At 38.7% G+C, this 7,375-nt stretch overlaps 1 protein-coding gene across 2 annotated transcripts in view; it reads right to left on the bottom strand.

The window, feature by feature from the left end:
* Positions 1-4,776: 4,776 nt before the first annotated feature.
* PAPSS1 (3'-phosphoadenosine 5'-phosphosulfate synthase 1) overlaps positions 4,777-7,375 on the bottom strand; it is a 113,627-nt gene continuing 111,028 nt past the window's right edge. For both annotated transcript variants that reach the window (XM_075860591.1, XM_075860592.1), the window contains one exon: positions 4,777-7,375. This exon is cut by the window's right edge and continues 1,500 nt beyond it. The gene's annotated coding sequence lies outside the window, so the exon portion shown is untranslated.

Here is a 7,375-nt window from a genome sequence, read left to right as displayed (position 1 = left end):
TTCCAAACAATGGAGTGGTGGGCAAAGAGAGGGTGTGTGCACACATATGTCTCTTCAAAGTCGGCCATATAGCAGTTTGCATATGGGGGGGGGGGCAACATTGGATCCCATCACAGTACCTTGTTTCTGCAGGTAGAAGTCATCATGGAACATAAAGAAATTGGATGTTAGTACAATTTTAAGTAGATCCATGTAGACTGGAATTAATTCTGGATCAGTTTCTGACGTCGACAATAATTTTCTAACCGCTTGGATACCCTTATCGTGTTGTATGGAGGTATATAAACTAGTCACATCCCAAGTAACCAAAATACAATTCTTAGGTAGAGTAGTCAGTGTTCTGATAGTTCTTAGAAATTCAGTAGTATCTAGTAGGAAAGATTTGGTTCTTTTTATAAGGGGTGTTAATACTTTTTCTAGTAAGATGGAAAGGGGCAATAGAATGGAGTCTGTAGATGCCACTATGGGTCTGCCTGTTGGTTTGTTGAGTCTTTTATGTACCTTGGGTAGTACATAAAAGACTGGAGTAATGGGATGCAGATTGGTAAGAAATGTTGAAACGGATGTGTCTATAATACAATTATCGAGATAAGGTGCTAGGGTAGTACGTATATCTAAAGCAATTCTATATGTGGGATCCCATTCTAATTTTTGATAGATTAATACATCCTAAAATTGGCGGTAAATTTCTCTGACTTAGTCAGATATGTCCATGATGACTATAGCGCCCCCCTGGTCAGCTAGTTTTATAATGATGGTTTTATCTTCTATCAGGGAGTCTAGTGCCTGTCTTTAGAGGAAAGATAGGAAGAGAGGCATTTGTTGAACTTACTTTTTTTTCACTAGTAATAAATTTATTGAACTTTTTTTTTTTTTTTTTTTTATTACACATTTTATTAGTCCCTTTAGGGGACTTGAACCTGCGATCTTTAGTAGAATACACTGCCATACTAATGTATTGCAGCATATTGTCATTTTTACAGGTTTCTGTAACAGCGCGATCGCTGTTCCTGTCCATTAGTCCAGAGTGTCAGCTGTAATACACAGCTGACACCCACGTTAATTAATGCGCAGCAGATCGTGCAAAGTGAAAAATTTAATTTTCCACTGATATACCATTTCAGTGCACTATATGTTGTGCCACTGAAGACAAATACCTCATAAAACGTTAAGCAGGTTCTCCCGGGTATGGCGATGCCATCTATGTGGATGTAAACTGTAGGGTTCAGAAGCGAGGGAGCGCCATTTGGCTTGGTAGTTCTGTTTGGGATTTTACTGGTATTTCAGTTTATTAAGGGGACATATGTAAGCTGTGCAGAGTTCATCAGGGCATAATAAGAGGGTATAATAATGCAGTAAATAAATAATAATCCGCAGGTGTGTGGCCAGTGTCGCACTGATAAATGCTCAATCTTATCCGCTTTTGGAAAGCTCTGCATATTTTGTGTCGTTATATTCTGAGAGCCAGAAGTTTATTTTTTCACCACCGTGGCTTATTTGTTGCGGGACAATCTGTAGTTTTCATTGGTACCATTTTGGGATACATGCGGTTCTTTGATCACTTTTTTGGCAAGAATGATGACCTAAAACCAGCAATACGTCCAATGTTTTTTTTATTTTTATTAGTGTTCACCGTGGGCTATAAATCAAATTTTTACTTTAATTTGCAGGTCGATATGATTACAGCGATACCATATGTATGTTTTGCAACGTTTGCGCAATAAAATCACTTTTTTTTTTACAAAATAATTAATTTTATTGTTTTTTGCCGGACAGCTTGTAGTTTTTATTGGTACTATTTTAGGGTACATGCGTCTTTTTGATCACTTTTTATTTGTTTGGGGAGGGGTGGTGACCCCAAAAAAATTGTGATTCTGGCATTATCTTTTTTGCAGTGTTCACCATTCAGGAAAAATAACATTATAGTTTGGGTTGTTACGAACGCAATGATACTAAATATGTGTACTTTTTTTTAAATTTTATTTTTTCCCGATAATAAAACTCTTATTATAGGAAAAAGAGGTAGCTTTTATTTTTACACTTTTATTAGGGGACTTGAAGACCTGCACCTTTGATCTCAGCTATAATACATTACATGTAGTGTAATGTATTAGAGCTGTCAGTGTGACACTGACCGCAAGCCTGAGGACCTGCCAGAGGCTTCCGTACATGGCAGAGCTGGAGGCCATTGTCAGGCCTCCGGTTGCCATGAGAACCATCTGCACCCCCTGCGATCGTGTCGTGGGGGGTGCAGTTTTACTGCAAATCCCGTCAATTTGGTGGTTGCTATTGACCACTGCATTTAAAGGGGTTAAATGCCAAAATCAGCGGCGATGGACAGCTAACAGGGGAGTGTCAGCTGTCGGGTACAGCTGACCTCCCGGTTCCCATACACTGCCCATTAGGACAGTGAGCACCGGGAACCGTTAAGTAACTATGTCCCAGTGTGGGAAGTAACCCCTCACCAGGACGTACAGTTGCGTCCTGGTTCGGGAAGAGGTTATTATATGCTAAATTGTGTCCTTTTGGCCTATATTTAGGCAGTTTGCGTCTGTATACTTTTTTTTGTCACTTTTATTGAAAAGCCTAGTTGACTAAACTTTTGAATACATGTGACTGCAAAAACCAAAAAACATACTGAGCGGGAAAAAAGTGAATGACTAACAGTATGCAACTGTATGGCTAACAGTTGAATAAGTCAGGAGCACAAAATAATAAGTCTTACCCTTTTATATCAGCATTTACGGTTGGGGATGAATGTTTACATACACAAATTTTTCACAACTTTACACATTCTTACTAAAATACATTTTCTATGATAAAGGCTATAAAAAGTTTTGCAGCCTTTTTTTTTTATTATATGTAAATGGTAATTATAAGCATATTGTTTTTGAGATGCAGCTGCTATATATCCTCTATACATAGAAGCTGCATTAAGCTCTGTCAGCTGAGCCGTCCATTCAGCTGCACTGACTGCCCAACTGAGAGTGGATAGACACTTTTCTCTCCCTTTTACCCCCTTTTGGTTGGCTTAGTTTGCACCAATTTTTTTGGTGCAAATATCGCTCAGTCACATTTAAGCCACACCCATTAGACAATGCCCCCTTTTTAGCTAAGCGGCACACCCTTGTAGAGTTTGTCGAAAAAAGGGGACTAATGTGGCACACAGCATATATGCCAGAATTCTAGCGCATTTTGAATATTAAATCTGCCCCATTGAGCGTCTGGGCATACACTTGTCAAATGAGATTCAATGTGGATGAATGTAAAGTTATGCATCTGGGTACGAATAATCTGAATGCACCATATGTCAAATGGGGAGTAAAACTTGTATGGAAGGATCTGGGTGTACTTGTAGATCATAGACTAAATAACAGAATGCAATGTCAATCAGCTGCATCTAAGGCCAGTAGGATACTGTCGTGCATTAAAAGAGACATGGACTCACATTACAAGGACATAATATTACCACTTAAAGCATTAGTGCGGCCTCTTCTAGAATATGCAGTCCAGTCCATAGAAAGGATTACCTGGAATTGAAAAAAAATAGAGCAACAAAACTAATAAGGTGCATGGATAATCTTAGTTATGAGGAACTACCAAAATAATTACATTTATTTAGCATTGAGAAGAGCCTTTTAAAAGGGAGTCATGATAAATCTATACAGATATTTGAATGGCCCATAAAAAAAAAATAAGCTATAAAGCTGTTCCATATCAAATGGTTTTTTCTTTAGGGGACACTCCCACCTCCTGGAGAAAAAAAAAAGGTTCAGTCTGCAGAGGGGAAAAGTTTTCTTTACCATAAGAACTGTGAATCTGTGGAAAATCCTACATCAGGAGTAGGTCACAGCAGGAACAGTTGGTGGCTTCAAAAAAGGCTTAAATATTTTCTGAGAACAAAACATTAATATTTATGTAAATATATAGAATTCTTGTTTGAATGTCGATCCTGATCCAAATGTCGACCAAACTGGAAGGAGAAGTTTCCCTTTTAGGGCAGATTGTCTCATGCCATATGGGTTTATTTTTGCCTTCTTTTGGATTAATAGCGTTTGATTGAAATTATTGACATGTATTTTTTGCACCTGTACTATGTATAGTAACTACTGTATGTACAGGTAAAGACATAACTTGGTAAGTTGAAACTTTTGACCCACCAAAAATCTAAAATAAATCGGTCTATAACCTAAATTTAAACCACCTCTGATGCGAACAAAGTAGAAGCCCTAATTTACTTAGTAAAATGAAGTGTACATGAAATGTTTGGAGTTGTAAAAAAAGTGACTTTGAATGTATTTAGCCTAAGTGTATGTGAACCTTTGGCGTCAACTCAACTGAAGAATGCAAGAAGCGCCACTGGAATTTACAATGAGGGTGGATTGGGTTTCATGTTGGGCTACTAGGAGATGATCTTGTGGATCCTGTTCATCAAGACGCTCACTTGGTCTTATATTTGAGATAAACGACCTCTCCTGTCTCAAGTACATTTTCTTTATATATTACAGATCTGATTTTACAGATTCAAATAGGACAACCCTTTGTTTATCCTTTACGATAGAAAAAACAATTTCTTTATTATCAGGGAAGTTGTTTTTTTTTTATAGTTAACAACATGTGTTTTAAGTTCAAGTTAGCGTATTTGAATACCAACTTATTTCAGTAGCTCTGATCTGTCCCACCAATTGTTTTTACTTTTAACAACTGAATGGCTTGCCAGAAAAATAGATTACAAGTAGGCACAAGTTGAAACAAGCAAAGGAACTTAAAGTCAACTAGGAAACACCAATAGCATTTGCTTTTATTGACTTTCAAGTACGAAATGCAGTCATAACAGATATAGTTCAAAGTTCTGTGTGGGAAGTAGGGAGTAATCATTTCTTATGGCAGAATATTCTCTCATGTGATTGATAATCCATTATTACATACAATCCCACATAAAAGAAAAACTATGACAGCTGGAACAAGGACAGAGTACTGGGCTTTATTTTGAGCAGGTTATATTATCAACTGACTTCACATGCAAACGTGAATGGCTGTCACAACTTCCAGTCATGGCTATAAATAAACCTTTATGGCAAGCATGAAATACTGAAAGGGAGAGTTTATTTATAATCCATTGGAGTGAATTATAATGACATTCTACCTTTGGACCTCTAGGCTTTGTATATTAATTTAAACATAATTTTTGCACTTGCCCATACAACCCTGAAACGTTGTTTTTCCTGCAAATTATAAAAAGGGATCCAAAACGTGCGCCGCTTGGAGACTTTTATTTCACTGGTTAGAATTGTATTATTACACAAATGGGTACACTTCTCTTTAGAGCCATGTGAAGAGTACAGTAGAGTAAGTTTTTGCAGCACTGCACAGCCAATGCTTTTCAGCTTTCTTTTTAAAAATAAAAAACTGTCCAGAGGTAAGCCAGCGAAACGGATACCAAATTGACACACTTTCTGTATAAAGACATAGATCTGACATAGGGCAAAAATGTGGTGGACAGACGAATATCAAAACCTACTTTCATGAGTAGTACACTCAGAAAATGAAGACTGCTTTCAGTATTAATATGGCGACAGGCTCTCTTCTGTATCTATAACGGGGCACGAAAGAAGCAGACAGGGCAAAACCCAGGGTTGGGCAGATACTTGTGGTGCATGTTTTTAACTATATGCTTGTTTGTAAATTGCATCTTGTAAATATTATTAACATTTTCCTTGATTTACGCTGTTGGTGCGGTGCCCCGCTGTCATCTTTGTCTTACAAACTATAGGCCTGGTGCGACAATCCAAACAAACTTTCTTGTTAACTGTGGAACTAGAGCCCAGATGACTGCTATCTGAGAGATATCTTAATCTTTAAAGAAGCATTATTTTACATTCTGTGTTTGAAGTAAAGTAAATAAACATAGATAAATTAGCATCGAATTCATAATTCAAGAGTGTACCGTCCGCGGCCGCTAACCATTGCCCTTATACACCCTTCGATGGCTCAGACCGCAGAATTCCATGTTCAGGCCAGCGCCTCCCAGGGGACGCCAGTGCTCACATCCGCCCAGCGCTGCACTGGTCTCTAGGGCACGCGCTCCTTCCCAGCCTTAAAGGGCCAGCGCGCACTTATGTATTTAATTAATTATCCCCAGATCACCCTGGACTATAAAAAAGGGCCCTGTCCTTTCACTCCTTTCCTAAGCTTTGTTGTGTATTCCCACGTTAATCTTAGCAAATGGCCCCATAATGTTATCCTATTCCCAGTGTTCCCGTGCCCTGCTACCTGTATCCTGTGCTTGTTCCTGAGCCTTATCTAGTGTTGGAGTCGTGTTGTGCCACCTGTCACACCTGCTGTCATACACCACGTCTGGTGTCATCTGCCACGTGTGGCTTCATCTGCCTTCAAGTTCCATCTCTGCCTAAGCCTCTGCTACTGTCTCGACTATTACAGGTACTCTTGTGCTAGGACTTTGTATAGACTGTTGCTTGGCCAGCTGCTACTCTGCTACGGCGGTGCGGAGTAGTGGGTCCACATACCCATGGATCATGACAAAGAGCATGTACACAATTTTATTTAAAGAGTATGAAAACAGGCAATGATCTTAAAACCATTTAGACAAAATAGAAATTAATCATAGAAGAACCTTTGAGAAAAAAAAGTTTTAAAAACAGAAATAAAAAATACTTTTATGTAAGCAGTACAGTAATAGCAAAGATTAACAAGCGTTAATCAGAAGTTACAAGGAGAGTATACTGATAAAATTGTCTCACTGTTGCTGTAAGTATTTCCTACCTTTGCTCATAAGAGTGAAATAAGTTAATCACAAGTAGATTTGGTAGTGGGGAATGGTGAAGCAACAGTTACAACTAAAGAATCAAACACAGAATGTTAAGAAAAACGGTTACTATAAACTGAAACAGTAAGGGTGGGGGTTCAGTTTACCATATAGAAGAGGACCGCATGCTACAAAAATATTGAGAGGTGTCCTAGTCTCAAAGTGATGGCATATTGATGTATGGGGGTCTGATTGCCGGGAGCCTCCACTTATCCTGAGAATTAATGGACTAGCGCTGCGGCCCCGGATTGTTTCACTCTTCGCAGTGGCATTCCACAAGTGAATCAGGTCATGCTGCAGTACCCTGCAAAGCAGTGGCTCAGAGTGCCGCCATGTAGGGAAAACTTTAAAAGGTGACACAGCACTTAATCAATGCTATTCACAGGATCAATGGGTGTACTACTGCCGAGACCCCCACTCCTCCCCCCAAGAAAATGATGGCTAACACTTTAGGAGATGGAAAATTCTCTTTAAAAACGGAAGATCAGAGGTACATGAAATATGTAACATTTTAAAATCTAACAGCAGTAACATGATTTTATTGACCTT

This window comes from Rhinoderma darwinii, chromosome 1 (genome assembly GCF_050947455.1).
Source record: "Rhinoderma darwinii isolate aRhiDar2 chromosome 1, aRhiDar2.hap1, whole genome shotgun sequence".
Taxonomy (NCBI): domain Eukaryota; kingdom Metazoa; phylum Chordata; class Amphibia; order Anura; family Rhinodermatidae; genus Rhinoderma; species Rhinoderma darwinii.
This window is presented reverse-complemented; position numbering and strand designations above follow the sequence as displayed.